Source organism: Tupaia chinensis, unplaced genomic scaffold, assembly GCF_000334495.1.
Source record: "Tupaia chinensis unplaced genomic scaffold, TupChi_1.0 Scaffold000251_1, whole genome shotgun sequence".
Taxonomy (NCBI): Eukaryota; Metazoa; Chordata; class Mammalia; order Scandentia; family Tupaiidae; genus Tupaia; species Tupaia belangeri.
Window position 1 is genome coordinate 4,101,433 of NW_006159731.1, and position 18,582 is coordinate 4,120,014.

An 18,582-nucleotide genomic window follows, 5' to 3' on the forward strand; every position below is an offset into this window, starting at 1 on the left:
AGGAAACTTCATGGAGATGCACATTTGGGCAGAAGGTCTTTGACGGTGCTTTTTTCTTAACTTGTGCCTTTTCTTCTTTAGAAAAAAGTAATGGCTTAAGTCTGACTGAAGAACAATCTTTTTTGTATGTTCCTTATAAGAATTTACTTATGGTTCACAGATCTTTACCCGCCATCTATGTCTGCAATCCTTGGATTTAAAATAGCATATATCCTACTGCAGACTACAGGAAACACCAAATTAAAGACTTAATGACATGCTGCTGAAAAAGACAAAAGGGGACAAATTATAAATCAGCCCACTAAATCTCTAAGTGAAATTCACAGAAAAATAATATGTGCACTTGAGCTTTTTTTTTTTTTTTTTTTTTGGTACTCATGTAACAGGTAAATTTAGTGGAACACTTGAGTTTGATTCTAGTTATTAAAAAAAATGGTGTATGTGAGTGTTGTATGTCAGCAAACCCAGTGATGATATGGATATTTTAGCACTTTTAAATTCTGCATATTTAAACAGTTTGCCTCTTTTTTTTATTTTAAATTTTTTCTGCAAATCATGATCATTTATGCTGTCTGTTGTCTAGGAAATGTTAGCGGTTTATTAATTTCCCTCCTTAAGTTTGCCTTCACCATACTCAAGTCTATTCTAATTCTTTTGACTTAGAAGGAAATAAGAATATCTTTTATCTGTTGCTTAAGTTCTGGGGAAGGGAGCAAGGACAAGAGGCTCTGGGGGTTAATGGAAGGGTTAAAGAACAGATGGAATGGCAAGGAAAGGGAGGCCTTTTAAGAACTAGTTTTCAAAAGACCCTATTACTGCTTCTGGCTCATTTTTCCAGCCTTCCTTTTGGGAGGGTTTCTTTCACAAAGGCACTGATTCCCTCTTAAACTCAGACAGAACGTGTTCCTTCTGGGTGGTGTGGGAATGTTGACCTGGCTGGTGACACTGCTGCCGGTAGTGAAGTTATTCATAATAGCCAAGAGCATCTTGACTGCATGGCTCTTCAGAATTCTGAAGAGCTGCACTTGCTTCTGGAGGTGAGATAGTTCCATGCCAGTGCCTTAGTGCCAGGAGGGCCTGGCAGACAGGTGCCATGCTTGAAATGCTGATGCACATTCAGACCTCAGTCCATTTCAGTTCATTTGAAGTTCATAAAAATGACTAGCCAGGGGTATACATGTTCGCATCTGAGTAAACATGTGCACACACCATTTTGGAAGAATATGTCAAGCCTAAGCTGTCCCTTGTGCTTAAGAGCCTGATTCTGAGGTTAAATGATTGATGAAAATTATATATGCATTATTAGTCTTACTGTTGTTAGGATGTTTTGGGTCTAACAGAGAACTAGATTCAGCACAGAGCAAAACAAAGACAGATTAAATCAAATGCCAGAACCTGAGGCAAAGTAGAGTATATATCAGGATTAAATTGCTATCAGTTTCCCCTTTGCTGGATTCCCCCCCCCGCCCCCGCCCTGCTTTTTCTTGGCCTACAAAATTTAGATTATTCCTTCCAACTATAAAATTGATCTCTTCATTCTAAGAAATTATTTTATAAGGGGACACATATGGCAGAAAATGAAAAGCATGGTGGTATGTATTTTGGAGAAGATACTTTAGAAGAAAGTAAGAGGTGCTTTTCAGAAAAAGTAGGGAGCAAACATTCTGTATGTAAAGTATAAAATGGAGAAGGTAACAAAAAATAATGAGGTGGGAAAATGAGATTATATGATTGAGGTCTGAAGTGTGCTGTGATAAGCTTCTCATCAAGCAGCAGTTAGTTAAAAAGGCCTGGGGAAGAACTTGGAGCCCCAATTTTATTGTGTTTGTAGCTCTTCTAGAGATTTATTCATTGATGTGAGGTGTGGAATGGATTTTAAAGAACTGACAAGGGCCAACTGGTAGGATGTTGGCTAAGGTGATTGGATCCCACATGGCTGGTACCACAGTTCAAGTCTCAGACCCAGCAGTTTTATCTGTTATTTAAGTTCTAGGGAAGGGAGACATTCTGGGAATATGCATGCATGTGCAAAATCCCAAAAGAAGGAGTGGAGAAAATGGGATTGCAACATAACCATCTCACATGTGGGGTATTTTCTTGCTTTCCTATTCACTCTTGCTCGCTCTCCCTCCCTATCTCTCTCTCCGGTGAGCAAGTGTGTCCTATAGCAAATTTTAAAAAAATGTAAAAATTAAAAAAAAATAATTAGGTCACATTGAGAAGTAATTAGGTCATAAAAATTCTACTATCATGTATGGATTAATGCCGTTATTGCAGGAGTGGTTTCTTGATAAAAGGATGAGTTCCACCAGCTCCCATTCCCCATTCCTTCTCTGTCTTATGCATATACTTTCTTGCAATGTGGTGCCCTCCACATGCTGTATAATAACAGCAAAAAGGCCTTTGGCAGACCCTGGTGCCGTGTTCTTTGACTTCCTACCTCTAGAACCATGAGCCAAATAAACTTTTCTTTATAAATTACCCAAACAGCCTGTAGTTTTTTTTTGTTTGTTTGTTTGGTTTTTTTTTTTTCCCACGTCGTTTTGTTTTTAGGTTTTTGCCATAGGGCACTTGTGCTTGCCAGAGAGGAGGGAGACAGATATAGAGAGAGAGAAAGTGAGAAATTACCCCCAGGGGGGATGGCCACACTGCAATCCCTTCTTCTTCATTCTCCTGGGATCTAGGGCATGCACAGACACACATGCCTGATGTGAGTCCCAAGCCAGCAGATCTAGGACCTGAACCATGGTCAGCCACGTGGAATTCAGCTGACCCAACCACCACACCACCTGCTGGCCTCAGGTCTGTGGTATTTTGTTATGGCAACAGAAAACAGACTAAGATACTTGAATATTTTTAACTTAAAAAATGAGATTAACTGTCTATAGTCAGTTTTTAGAACTAGATGGTACAAAATAGAGATATTATAAATTTGAATAAAAGAAGATAAGAAAATTTAAAGAAATAGTAGTTTTTTCTTTTTTTTTAACTTGTATTTTTTTTAAATAATTATTTTATTTAACTTTATTTATTTATTTAAATTTTACTAAATAGGGACAGAGTGAGAGAGGGAAAGTGAGAAAGAAGCTGCCAGGTCCGAGACTCAAACCATAGTCAGCCATATGGGAGTCCAACGCCCTTAACCACATGCCGGCCCCTCAACTTGTATTCTTATAGTGTGGACTTAGTGCAACTAGTGAGCACAAATGCAAGTTCTCAGTCATTCAAGGCAAGGTTTACTATCCTTGTGTGGATGAAGGAGAGTAATCTCATTAGAGTCAAAAAACTGAAATCAAAGCAGAAGAGATTTCAGTTGTATGCCTGAAAGTGTGGAACTCATAAAGCTATAAAATCCCATAATGAGGGGCATTGACAAGTCATAGAATCTTCATATCTGGAAAATGTTAGTATTTGCTTCTTTAAAGGAATGAACAATATCTTCTCTAATATATCTTCCAGAACTATTATTTGAACTGAAGTATTACAAAGATATAAATCAATTTTATAGTGTATACATTCGATTTTAGGTACACATATAAATACAGTCTTCTAAATCCGTGGTTATTTTTATACAAAATGATGGTAGTTTGTTACTCTCTAGAGATTCTACTTTAAATTTATGATATCTGGACCTAGATATGGTGGTACAGAGTATGAGGCACTGCTGCATGATACTGGAGCCATGTGAGAGGCCCGGGTTTGGATCCTGGGTCATCCTGAACAGGGAGGGTGTGCCCATATGGCACCCATGATTCTGGATAGCTGGGAGGCTGGTAGAAGGATTGCCACATAGCAAGACTGTGCCAAGAATGCCCTTACCTCTCTCCCAATCTCTTGCTCTCTCTCCAAGAAATAAAGAAATTCAGTTTAAAAGAAATTACATTACCTAGTTTTGTCTATTAAGATTTAGACACTTTGGGACCAGCATATGGGAAAATGGTTATGTCTCTGGACTTCCATGTAGTTGACTGCAGTTCAAGTCCCAGATCGGCAACTTAAACTCTCACAGAGCACATGTTCATACACGCCCAAGATCCCAAGAAGAAAATGCAGGAGAAGGAATTGTGGTGTGGCCATCTCCCCTTGGGAGGTGATTTCTCGCTTTCTGTCCCTGTGTCTCTGGCAAGCACACGCGCCATGGAGCAAAAATGTCTCTTAAAAATAAAAATAAATAAATAAAAAGATTTACGTACTTTAAGCTCCTTTAAGACTATAGCAGAAACAGTCTACCAGCACTTCAGCCATTGTCTTTGATAGCAGGACTGCACTTAAATTTCCCTTTCCCGATTTTCTAACTAGGCAAGTCTTTTAACTTGTGTCGTAGGTTAGCTTAAATTAAATGATTTATTAGAAAATAAATTGAAAATGAAGCTCGTAGGATTTTATAGAACAATACTTACATCTTTTTTCTGTCCTTTATTAAAATTTTTTTTCTGACTACAAAGGAAATGTGGATATTTTATCTTTTTTAAGATTACTAATTTATTTATTTGTGTGACAGAGAGGGACAAAGGTACCCCAACAGGGTTTTCCTGCTGCGATCCATGTCCAGGCTCAGTCAACCCAGTTCTTGGGCACCTACACCCACCTGGTATGCAGAGAGAGGCTTTGGGACACTAACCTGAGACCTTCTGAGTGTTAAGTTAATACTCTGACACTAGCCCAAAAATGTACTCACTTTAAGAAATGGGTCATGTAGAAAATAGAAGTTTCCTGTAATCTAATTTTCTTGAGGTAATAATGGTGACATTTGTGAAACATTTAAATTTTATGATTTTATAATCTATAAAGCAACGATGTATAAAACTCTGGAGTATTCAATTCAGCATATATTGAATTCACAGTATATTTCTGTAGATTGACTACCATATATGACTTCTGTCAAGACTATATTTTTTTCCAGGCTAGAGAGCTGATGTTATAGTTAACCCTTCTGACAGAGGACTTTTTGACCATTAGCAGAGGCTAGGCATTTGTCTTATGATTAGAGTTTACCACTTCCCTGGGATAGCTTAAGTGATACAGGAATGCTGGTTGATCAGACCTAACACCTGTGCTGGCTCTTGTCTTATGCTTATGAAGAATTAGAGACACAGACACAGTGTTAGAATAAAGTGGAGTTTATTTATTAAGTAAGGAGAAAATGCTTCCAGTGTAGTGGAAGGGAGCCTGAATGGGTTGCCAAAGAGGAGCTGGAGGTGAGGGATTTTTATCCAGCAGTCTGAGCAGTGGACTGGCTTCCTAATAAGGAAATGGGCTTTAGAAAATAGTTGTGTGGTAGTCCAAGGGGTGTATTATCCTATTCTTTGTGGGGTCAGCAGACCATAGCATTCTGTATATCTTGTTAGAATACAATTACTAAATAGAGGAACCAGAAGTTAGTGTAATGGCTATGTCGCTGGACTCCCATGTAGTCTACCGTGGTACAAGTCCTGAACCCAGTGACTTAAACTCAAGCTGGGCACGTATGCGTGCGTACCCAAGATCCTGAGAGGAGAATGGAGGAGAACGGAGGAGAAGGTGTGGCTATCCCCCCTGGGGGGTGATTTCTCACTTTTTGTCTCTCTGTCTTTTTCTGTTTCTCTGGCGAATGCAAGCACTCTATAGCAAAACCTCTCAAAAAAAAAAAAATACAGTTACTAAATAGAAATTGTTGCTCTTAGCTACAGTGACTTTCAGTCCCAGTGCAGCCAACTTTTGACTATGAAAACTTAGCCACTATGACTCCATTTTGTGTGTGTGTGCTCTGTATCCCTATCTCCTGCCTTAACAGCTAGAGATGTAAAAGAAATCTATATTGTACATTAGTTAGACCTTAGAGAAAACACGGAGACTTCCTTTCAGGGCCCTTATCCTATCTACCTAGAAGTGGTATCTAACTCCTATTTGATTAATATTAAATATGGACCTGGTTACAGCTAATTTTTTATTTTATTGACTCTATGGAGTTGTTGTTGGGATGAATAAAATAATATATGAGATAATTCATTCAGAGAACAGTATCTTCTTTGATGTTCTTAATGTTAGACAGTTGGGTTTTGCATAGCAGATTATTATAAATTTTTCAATTTAGCCTGGGGTTATTCAGAGTCAAGCCTAAGAACTATATTGAATCATGTTGAATCCCTTTCAGATTGGGTCAAAGATATGATATCTACCAAGTATTGAGACTGGTTTTTCTATACATCTTGTCACCTGCTCTGTAGACAATCGAATGAAAAAATAGCTTTTGAAATGTAAAATAAACATGTATAGCAGTGACCACATCAGTTGGCATACTGTCCACCTTGACACTTTTTTTTTTTGAGAGAGAGATTTTTTTTTTTTTCTATAGCGTGAGTTTTAAGCCACCGGGTCCAGGACACGAACCGCGGTCGACTACGTGGGAGTCCAACGACATAGCCATTATACTAACTACTGGTTCCCGACACATTTTTTTTTGAGAGGTTTTCGCATGTGCTCTCCAGAAACACAGAGAGAGACAGAAAGTGAGAAATCACCCCCTAGGGAGGATGGCCACACCACAATCCCTTCTCCTCCATTATCCTCTCAGGATCTTGGGCACGCATGCACATGTGCCCGGCATGAGTTTAAGTCACCAGGTCCGGGGCTTGAACCGTGGTAAACTTCAGCAATGTAGCCATTACACCATCCTCTGGTCCCTACCTTGACAATTTTTTAAGATTGATATGTTTTTAAGAATTATTTTATTTAGCTTTATTTATTATTATTATTATTGAATTTGACTAGAGAGATAGAGAAAGGGAAGGAAAGTGAGAAAACAAGCTACCAGATCTGGAACTTGAACCATGCTCGGCCATGTGGGAGTCCAGCTCCTCTAACCACCACACCACCTGCCAGCCCTGAGAGCAGTAGTTATTTAAGTTTTAAATGGATAACTCATGTGTTGAAAAATCAGCCTGTTTTTATTTAGAACTTCTGCTTGCTTTGACATGTATAAAATACTTGTTCAATTTAAGGTGATTATGATTATGCATGATTGTTTAGCAACAAACTTCCTCTTCAGATTAATTTTTAGTCTTGGTTGATCTGTTCTTTGAGAGGAAATAAGGTGGGATTGTGTTTTTGTGCTTCTCAGGAGGGCTTTCTTTTTATTCCTGGTCTTCTAAAAGGAAGCAGATCTCATCAAAACAGTCATCATTCTCCCTGTCTATGGGCCTTAAGTATCTGTCTTAATCCTACCCCCACACACTTGTTTTTGTTTTGCTGTTTTGTTTCTCTTCTGTAAAAGGAGAGTAAAGAGAATCTCCAGTTTGCCCTGGAGTCTCCTCCCCTCCCTTTCTCTCACCTCACCTCCAGGGTGGCCTGAGAACTGAAGAACCCTAAATTCTGCTCTTTGGTAAGCTCTCTGATGACTAAAGATGTTGGAACATAGCTAAAATGAGCTACTTTCCCCACTCCCCCTGCCTGCCATTTCTACGGATTACAGAGAAGTAACTCTACTGCCAAACATGACTGATACTGAGCCTCAAATTTTGACCCATTTTTCATCAAGTTTGTATTAATATAGAAATTGCAAAGCTTAGTAGTACAGTGATTACTTATAGCACCAGTCAAATTCATGCTTGCTGAATTTCGTATCTTGGGCCGAAGACCAGTTTGTGCACAAGATCCACAGCCCATTGGGTTGAAAGCAGTAATACCCACCGCAACCAGAGAGCAAACTTTGGACCTAAAACAATTACCCAGCAAACATAATACAAAGTCTTATATTTTAGAATGTAGAGCATTTCATAACTAAACAAATTAGTAATGGTAGGATAATATGCTTGTTTAAATAATAATAAAAAAAAAAAACCTAGCAAACCTATGTTTGAATGAGTAAAGTGAGTATTAGAAAATTACAGCTTTAGGGCCAGCAGACAGCATGGAGGCTAAAGCAGCTGGATCCCATGTGGCCAACAACAGGGCCTGAGTCCCCACCTGATGGCCTGAAAAACACACGAGGAACGTGTGCATTTATTTGGGCCTGAAATCCTGAAAGGAGAATGGAGGAGAAGGGATTGTGATGGCCATTTCTCCTGGGAATGATTTCTCACTTTCTCTGTCCATCTTTGTGTCTCTGTCTGTCTCTCACAAGCACACACACCATATAACAACAAATAAAAAATAAAATTGTTATATGAAGCTAATGACTAGTCATTGTAGGTTGACTGTTGAAGAGTGATGAATTTTTATTAATTACTTAGTCTAAGTTCAGACCAGTACTTTTGTCTGTTGGAATATTGAAAGTGACTGCCTCTTGATTGGGCAATTTAATAATTCTGAGGAATCCAGGGAAAAACAAAAAGAACTTTCCTGTACCCTATCACAGGTTAGTGGGGATTAAAGTATGTTTGTGTGTATATAATATGAAGCACCTTTTGTTTTATATCACACACATTTTGATAAAAGTTTTATTTATAATGATTTTTTTTTAACATTTAAATGAATTCTTTCTCAAACCTCCAATCAAATAGCCATAGTATTGGGCCAGCAAGTGGCATAATAATTAAGGTATTGGATTCCTACATAGTTGACCATAATTAAAGTCCACATCCCAGTGGACTGAAAATCACATTGGTTGTGTGTAAGTGTTTACTCAGTGGAGGAGAAGGGATTGCAGAGTTGCTGTCTGCTCTGGGGGCAGGGGGTGATTTCTCACTTTCCCTCTCTGTCTCTTCTGTCTCTGTCTCTTCTGTCTCTCTCCAGGGCACATATACACCCCATGGCAAAAAAATTAAAAAAAAAAAAAAGATGCCACAACACTGAAATGACAATGCCAATATATGTAGTAAAGATTTAGTGACAATGTTCTGTTTTATTGATATAAACCTTAAAACAAGAAAGAAGACCGGAACATTAAAAGAAGAATTCTCTGGAGCAGTTTACAAACATTTGTGGAAAACAAAGATGAAGCACAGGGACTGGGAAAAGGTTTCAGTGTTTCTCTTGTTCACATGACAGAGTAGCAGTCAAAATACACCCCTGTGATTTGTTGCATCTGGTAGGAATGCTGCAGTAGCTGAAGAGATCTCTGGCTTTGGTGAAGAAAAGAGTAAACAAGATAGTAGAAAGAGAACAGTCCTGGTTAGTGATCAGGTGCCACTTTCTCCACCCGCTACAATTTCTAGCATTGTGAGATGCCAGAAATAGGGAGGTCAGAAGTCTGAGAGAAGTTTTGTAATGAAGAGGATTTGTTTTGTATTTTTTAAATTTTGGATGACATAGCTCAGTGCTTAGGGTACAAAGATTTGAGCCATCAGCACAATTTTAATAATCTGCGTAATAGTAGCAATGCATTAGCTCCTAATTGGATGGAGTTTTAAAATGCAGTCCATATGTACCTTTCATTGTCCACCTGATGTGTATGAGAACACACCTTCTTCTCTTTAGATATGTTTTCTTACCTTTCCTGTTTTAAGGGGTTACTCATCTCTCCTGACTCTTACTTGAAGTGTTTAAAATTTTGTAAATCTGCCCAGAGGTCTTTTGGCATTTAAACAAATTTCTCAACCTTAAAAAAAAAAGAAAAAAAAAAAAGGTGGTTTCTGAGTTAGTTCTTTAAAGTTCTTTAGCTCTGACATATAATGCTACATCAGCTGCAGGACAATCAAATATAACTGCTTTTAGAGACAGCAGAATCAAAGCAGGAGACAGTCTCTGCATTTTCCCATGACTCACTGGTGTATTGAAGGTCTAAGTCTCGTGCACAATTTAACCACCTCCCTCCTGAGAGCAACAGTATTTCTTTTATCTTTTTTTCCCATTAGTTTTTGTTATTTTTGGTTTGTTTTTAGAGATAGACTTGTGCTATAGGGTCCATGCGTTTGCTGGAGAGACAGTGAGAAACAGAGACAGAAAGCAAGCAATCACCCCCAGGGAGGATGGCCACATCTGAATCCCTTCTCCATTCTCCTCTCAGAATCTTGGACACATGCGCATACGCAGCTGGTGTGAGTTTTAAGCCTCCCGGTTGGACTGCGGGTTGGTTGGTTGGCTGTTTTGGGAGTCCAAGGATGTAACCATTACACCATATGCTGGTCCTTTTATTAGAAGAGAATGGAGAAAATGGGAGGAGAGGGGAATGTGAGGTGGCACACTCTCCTACCATACTGTCTCACTTCCTCTCTCTCCCTGCCCCCCCTCACACTCACACTGGAGTAATGGGGTTGCGGGGAGAAAGAGAGAAAGCGAGAAAGTATACCCTAGGGGGTGGCCGCATCACAGTCCTTTCTACTCCATTCTCTTCTCAAGATTTTGGGCACACATGCACAAGTGTTGGCGTGGTTTTTCAAGCTGCTGGGTCCAGGATTCTAACCATGTGGGATCCGGCTGCCTTAACTACCTGCCCTACCACCAGCTTGCCCACAACAGTGTTTCTATGTAAGCTGTCCTTCCTCTTTCAGATGGTGAAGGCCGATGAGACTACCCACCTCCAACATTGTGAGCTATTTTTGATGTGAAAGCAATTCTTAGGCAATAGAGAATTCCAGCTTATGGATCTTCTTTTGACTCATGTATTTTTTCCTCAGAGGGAATGTCCGTAAAGTAGCAATAATGACCAGTCTACTATCAGCAATATTTCGCCCCATGCTAATAAAATTTTCTGGTTTCCCTTTCCATTATCCTAAAGAGTGAGCTGCATTTTTTTTAAAGTAACTTAATATAAAATATACAAAATGAAAAATAGTTATCCCTATGTTTAAAAAAAAAAGTTGATAATCTACCACAAAATTAACTTTACCATTTTTTGTTTTAAAATTTAAAGATAAATATAATTCATGTGGAATCAGGAACAAATGTTACCATAGAGGGGAAGAATATCCAAGATGCAATAGGGGGAAGATCTATTGAAAAACTGTTTGAATAAGATGGGTAAATTCAAATCTAGAAGCCCTGTCACTTGTGTTACAGGATAATAACTAAATTGGCCAAGTTTATGAAAACATCATTGTTACTCATTTTGAAAACACAAGAGAGGACTGTAAAAGCATATGAAATTGGAAAAGATCCCAAGATGGGCCAATATTTTGAGAGATATTTGCTATCAGGCATGTGTGCTTGCTGGAGCGATAGAAAGAAAAACAGAAAGTGAGAAATCCCCCCCCCCAGGGGGATGGCAACACCACAATCCCTTCTCTATTCTCCTCTCAGGATTTTGGGCACACATGCACGTGCGCCTGGCGTGAGTTTTAAGCCACCAGTTCTGGAACTCAAACAATGGTTGGGCATGTGGGAGTCTGGTACCTTAACCACTAGGTCACATGCTGGCCCTGGGCCAATATTTTCTAAAGGGAGAATTTTGCTGTGAAAACTACAGAGGAAAAATTTTACTTCTCTTCTTCAAAAAAGTGCTATTTTGGAGAAATTATCCTCGGCTGGCTACATAGCCTAGAGTGGTTAAGGAAGCCAGATTCCGCATGGCTAGAAGACACACTATGTGCACAAGTGGAGTGCCCCAAATCCCAATAAGATGGAAAAATGAAGTAGAAAGGACTGTGGAGTGGAGTCACCATGTCCCATTTTGGAGTGTGGAGGGGTCTTTTCTTTCTCTGTCTCTCCCTCTGGCAAGCTCACACAAACTCTGGCAATTAAAAAAAAAAAAAAAAAAAAGGTCTTAAAACACTCAGGAGGACTGGCAAGTTGTGTGGTGATTAAAACACTGGGTCCCACATGGCTGACTCCAAAATTCTAGTCCCATACCCTGTGACTTGAAAAACATACAGGGATGAGGCCAGAAGGTACATAGAGGTTAAGACACTGGAATTCACATGGTCGAGTATAAGGTTCAAGTTCTGGACCCTGCCTCAGGAGTTTGAAAATCACGACGTGGAAGAGATGATTTCTCACTCTCCCTCTTTCTCTGTCTCTCTCTGGTGAACACAAGTCTTAAAAAATAAATAAAATAAACCCTGCTCAGAGCAAAATGAAATCAAGCGAAGGCCCCCTCCCAGAAGGAGGAGGAGGAGAAGAAGAAACCTGATTTTCAGTAAGGTTAAAAATTTTGCTTTTTGGTCAGCCTCACAGTTTAGTGATTAAATGCTGCACAGAGGAAGTCAGATTCCACATGGCTGAGCAGGGTTCAAGTCCCAGTCCTGGTGTCTTAAAAAACACTTTGAGTGCACACACACATACCCAGCATCTGCAGGGGACAGAGAACTGGAAGAAGGATTGTGTCATGACCAGGCCCTGTTGGAGGGTGCTTTTTCTTCTTTGTCTCTCTCCCTCTCCTTCTCTCAATGCATGTACCCTCTGTCATAAGAACAAATAAAACCAAACAAATTTCATCCTATTTAACTTTTGCCTGGCACACAATTCAAAGGCACAGAAGGGTACGTGTGGTGAAAAGGGAGCCTAGCCTTTGCTCACCTCAACACTGACAATCTCCCTTTAAGTACATTTAGACTAATAAATGACAAGAAATCAATAAATACTATTTTTTGTGTCAACAAGCCTTTTTTGGTTCAATTCTGCACAAAATATTAATTAAAATTGGAACAGTGTGTTCTTGATCCTTGTTTTTCAAGCTGTTGGTTACAATATAATTTGGGAGTCATGTAAAGACTGTGATTTTCATGTTTGGGGGAAAAAATAGAATTGAATTGAAAATACCAAAACATAGAGAACACCTTGTTTTATAAATTTTAGGGGCAGTTATTCATATGTATTTGCACACTTAAATCCATGTGTCCAGGGCACCATATGACCGTATTTAGACCTGCCTCAGTGTGCAACAGTGCCATGCTGCTCACACAATGCTTGGTCCACGTGGTAAATGGCAGGACTGGTTTCTGGGTGACCTCCACGCTCGGTGGCTATATATCCATGATCCCTGCTGCAGTCATGCTTTCTGATCTTTACTACTGTTTATCCTCGTGCATCCCTTTAGTTCCCGTAAACCCAAAGAACTAAATTGTTCACAAGATCTAGTATGACCTTCGGTTGTGTTCTGCCTAATGCTCATGGCAGGGCACATACTGAGTCGTCCCTTACATTCTGTCTTACCACTTTGAAGAATATTTCATAACATTTCTCAAGTAATGGCAAACCCCTTTAAATTGAGCACATGTGCTATCTTCCTTCCTCGTGACCACAGTTGTTTCTGGGCTACAACTGAGATGACATTTCACAGCTCTATCCCTAGATGTGAATCTTTACATGGTTTTGCATTCAAACATGCCTGAATGGCCATTACAGAAATACTGAAACAAACGTAAAACAGAAAATTTCAAATTATTGATCATGATTTATTTAAAAAATACTTTTAAAAAAAAGTTTCTTTCTTCAAAGAGAGACAGACAGACAGGCACCTTTATCAAGGTAATACCTACAATCCCCTCCAGCTTTTCCAGCCACCCAGAGGTCATGGATACACACTGTGCCATCTGCTACCTGCGTGAAATTAATAGTTTCCCTAGCTTTGCTCAGTCTGTGTTCCCATGTTAGTTTAAAACCAAACACACATTATGGGACCAGCAGATGACGTAATGGCTACGTTGCTGTACTCTCATGTAGTTGACCATGGTTCGAGTCCTGGACCCGGTGGGAAAGCTTGCTCAGGGAAACAGAGTCCCCAGACTGCTGAAAAGCAGAGTGTAAGCAGCCGGAGGTCTGCCTAGACTAGGAGGTAACGGTCACTGCCTGCACGTCAGACGTGCCAGATGGTATGCACACACCTTTATAATGTAATCTTGATGAACTAACAATGAGATTTAAGATAAATAAAATAAAAATAAGAATAATTACTACTGAGCCTGAATCAGATCAAGCCTTTAGAGCTAACTACCAGTTTATAGGAAAAACAAGAGACAGAGGGATTTGTTAAATGATTATCACAGGGACACGACCAGCATATCTAGACTGGGGAAAATCCTACAAGATAAACAATAAACTTCAAGATTCAAAAGACAAAGAAAGAGAATCTACAGATAAAGAGACTTAAGAGACATATTAACCAATCACAATGCATGAATCACATTACTAAATTACTATTAATTTTTTTTAGTTGTGGTGGTAGTTTTGTGGTCATGTTAATGAGTCCACATTTTTAAGAGTCACATGTTGAAATGATTACAGCTGGCATGATGTGATGGTTTGGGGTGGTAGGGATGGGGGAGAGCGGGTGGAGGCAGAGATAAGACAAGACTGGCCATGAGTCAGTAATTACTGACGCTGTGTTGAGCAATGGTGGTTCATTAAACTATGCTTTCTACTTTTGTAAATGTGTACAGTTTACTGCAGTAAAAATTTTAAGAGCTTTTAGAGGAAGTATGAGGTTGTTCAATGGTTTCAGTTTTGCAAGATGAAAAAGTTCTGGGGATGGATGGTGGGATTGGTGGCACAACACTGAACATACCCATGGCCACTAAATGTACATTTAACATGACTGAAATAGTAAAATTCGTGTGGGCCAGCAGGTGGTGTGGAGGTTAGCACATTGGATACCACATGACTGCCTGTGGGGTTTGAGTCCTGGACTGGGTGATTTGAAAATCACCAGGTACGTGTTTGTGTGTGCCCCAAATCCCAAGGAGGAGACTGGAGAAGGAATTTCAGTGTGGCCATCCTCCCTGGGTGGGGGTGATTTCTCACTTTCTCTCTCTCTCCCTTTCTCTCACTCATACACACACACATGCCCTACAGCAAACAAAGAGAATAAAGAAAATAAAAAAGTGTAAAAATGACTGCCAGATAAACGAGAAGGGCCAGCAGATGACCTAGCAGTTATGTCGCTGTACTCTCATGTAGTTGACCATGGTTCGAGTCCTGGACCCGGTGGCTTAAACTCACGCCGGATGCGTGTGTATGCATACCCAAGATCCTGAGAGGAGAATGGAGGAGAAGGGATTGCGGCGTGGCCATACCCCCGAGGGGTGATTTCTCACTTTCTGTCTCTTTTTCTCTCTCTGTCTTTCTGGCAAGCATACGAGCCCTATAGCAAAAACCTCTCCCCCAAACAAACAAACAAAAACACACATCAGAATTAAAAAATGGAAAGAAAATACTCATTCCATAGGATTGTTTTGTAGATTAAATTAGCAGAAAACAGCATACACTAACCAGCACATTATAAGCTCTCAATAAAAAGTGAATTTCTTTTCTCTTGTGTGAGTTGTCACCCAAACAAGCTTCATGTACAACCCATACACATAAATACACAACATGTACACGCAATTATACAGATGTACACACTCATACATACAGAATTTTAACCATCCAGCAACATTTAGAATGTCCTCTAAAAAAAGTACCACTAAACTCTTCAAAATAATATACCAATAAATATAAATGACTCTGTGACAGAGACAGTGATATGTATGCAGTTAAGAGTGTGAATGCCAGGGACCAGCAGTTGGCATTATGGCTATGTCCCTGGACTCCCATCTAGTCAACTGTTGTTTGAGTCCCGGACCTGGTGGCTTAAACTCACGCCAGGTGCGTGTGCCTGTATGCCCAAGATCTTGAGAAGAGAATGGAGAAAAAGGGGTTGCAGCATGGCCATTCCCTCTGGAGGAAGATTTCTTGCTTTCTGTCTCTCTGTCTTTCTGGTGAGTGCACACACCCTATAGCAAAAACCTCTCAAAAAAAAAAAAAAAGAGTGTGGACCCTGGAAATTTGCCACCCAAGCACTGGGCAAGCCATTCAACCACACTGTTACCCCAGTTTCCTCATCTATAACTAAGCGATGTTAATAGAACTACCTTCCTGGCTTTTGTGTGTGAGAGTCTGAAATGAATTCACGTATGTAAAGTGCCAAGAATATTGCCCAAGAGTAGGCAAAGTTGGTTATTTGTATCATCTGAGTGCCAAAGAGAAGGCAAGTTGATTACTAAAGGAAGTTTTTCTATGAATGTGAGATTTTTAAGGGAGAGCTAGAGAGAGACTATGAGAAAAAATGAAGGTATTTTTATTCACACTTTTGTTATGTTGTTTATGGATCCATTTTGATATTGCCCTTTCCATTAGTGGGTTGGGAACTCCGTATGCTTCTTGTAGTTGAAGTTATTGACTGACATATCTTTATTTCTTTTTAAAATTTTTATTTATTATTATTATTTTAAAATTTGCTATAGGGCATGTGCATTCATCAGAGAGAGACAGAGAGAGGCAAAGTGAGAAAGAAGGCCACCATGTCTGAGACTCGAGCTATGGTCGGCCATGTGAGAGTCTAGCTCTTTAATCACCACGCAACATGCAGGCCCCAACATACTTTAAAAAAAAAAAAAAAGTAGAATTATTTTATTTAACCTTATTTATTTATTTATTTTAATTTGACCAGAGAGAGAAAGAAAGTGAGAAAGGAAGCCACCAGGTCCAGGACTCGAGCCTCATTCAGCCATGTGGGAGTCTAGTGCCCTTAACCACCATGCCACCTACCAGCTCCCCAACATACTTTAATTTCTTAGTTTTGTGTATTTGTTTTTGGTCCTTACTTTTAATGAAATATCCTTATCTATATCTTGAGGATTTTTTAAAAGAAGTATTTAATTTTTAAAGCTTCTTTGTTTGTTTCTTTCTATAGCACATGCTATAGGGCATGTGCACTCACCATAGAGAGACAGAGAGAGAGAGAAAGTGAAAAAACAAGCTGCCAGGTCCCAGACTCAAACCATGTAGGAGTACAATACCTTAACCAGCATGCTACCTGCTAGCCCCATTGGATTTGTTTTTACATTTTTTAAAGAATTATTTATTTTATTTTATTTATTCATTAATTTATTTTAATTTGTCCAGAGAGAGATACACAGAGACAGAGAGGGAAAGTGAGAAAGCAAGCCAACAGGTCCAGAACTCAAACCGTGGTTAGCCATCTGGGCGCCTTAACCACCATGCCACCTACTGGTGCCCTGATTTGTCTTTAAAAGGAAGAGGCACAGTAGAAATGTTTCTAGATTTCTAAAGTTTAATTCCAGGCCAGAGGCTGTATATGTGCTCAGGTCGACATCCCAGTCTCTTTAGACTTTAGAATACTAATATCACAGGTGAGTATTTTGGCAGCTTGAACCTGTTTCCATAGCTTGGGCATTGTTTGGGGAAAAACAGTTTGATTTAAAAGGGAATTTCAAAGTTCTCTTGAAAGTCGACACAGTCATGAATCTTCAGTGTATGTGTTTTTCTCAAAATTCTTTTATATAAGAGTTTTGTGGGAAAATGTCTGGCTAATAAATATAACCTGTTTCTGGATGTAGGGGGTTGTGTTATGTAGCTGTGGTGTGCCTAGCTCAGGTGTGGTTCTTGCTGAAATGTGAAGCAAAGAGGTACAGCCACAGTCATAATTACACATATCTGTTCTGTTATTCCATTCTCATCAACACCTTCAGGAAAGTCTTCTGTTGTGAGTACCTCTTTACCCCCTTGGTATATTATATTTATAACTTCTAGAATGAGCCAGTCCATGAACCTTATTCCAGGTTACCCTCAGAGCCCATTTGCCTATTCAGAATTTGTTTTAGAACCTGTGCCCTCTGGGACCAGCAGATGACGTAATGGTTACGTCACTGGACTCCCACGTGGTTGACCGCAGTTCGGTTCCCGGATTCAACAACTTAAAATTCATGTTGGATGCTTGTACTTGTGTACTCAAGATCCTGAGAGGAGAATGGAGTAGAAGGGATTGAGGAGTGGCCATCCCCCCAAGGAGTTACTTCACACTTTCTGTCTCTCTGACGAAGGCATGCACCCTATAACAAAACTATCTTTCACTTTTTTAAAATTATTTTATTTAACTTTATTTATTTTAATTTGACCAGAGAGGGACAGAGTGAGAGAGAGAGAGAAGGAAAGTGAGAAAGCAAGCCACCAGATTCAGGACTTGAACCATGGTCGACCATGCGGGAGTCCAGCACCTTTAACCACCACGCCACCTTCCAGCCCCACAAAAAGATCTCTCTTCAAAAAAAAAAAACAAAAAACAAATCCCCATGCCCTCTGCCAGAATGCTTCATGTGTAAACCATTGTGTTGACACATATACTCTCTGGACTGTCATTTCAAAAGCAGGGCATTTTTTATTGACTACTTAGTTCAAAGATTTTTTTGTTCAATGTAGATCAAACCCAGCAAATGATTGATTATTAAGGCCTGTTTAAGGCCTTTCTTTGGTCCTTCTTACAAAGCAATGTCTGACTGGTGAATAGAATCAACAAAGATGCCCAGAATCATTAGCAGTGATCATAGTTAAAAATTCAGAAACATGTATTCCAGAGCAGCAAGAAGAGACCTGTGAAAGCAGAGCTTGTCAGCTTTGTTGAAGAAATTTGCAAATATATGCATCTGTTAGCCATCAGTGTCCTGACTTAATAGGCAAGTTTAAAATTACTGATTACGCTGATGTGCTTCTGATTTCTTTTTGCAAAACAGATGAGTAGTTTTTATTCCAAAATTTGTTCCAAATCCTATTTTTTTGGCAACATGCTAAGGTTTAGTCACAGTGTGAATAAAGTATGCTCTCCATGTCTTGATTACTCTGCCTAAAATATCTCAACACAGTGTACATTTGGTCCTTCTTAGAGTATTACAACTAATGTTAAACATCAACAACTTTTTCCTTTAAGCTAATGAAAAAGTCACAACGATAACT

At 39.4% G+C, this 18,582-nt stretch overlaps 1 protein-coding gene across 2 annotated transcripts in view; it reads left to right on the plus strand.

The window, feature by feature from the left end:
• Nucleotides 1-18,582, plus strand: part of ARL15 (ARF like GTPase 15) — a 494,530-nt gene that overhangs the window by 342,127 nt on the left and 133,821 nt on the right. The gene's annotated exons all lie outside the window — the stretch shown is intronic.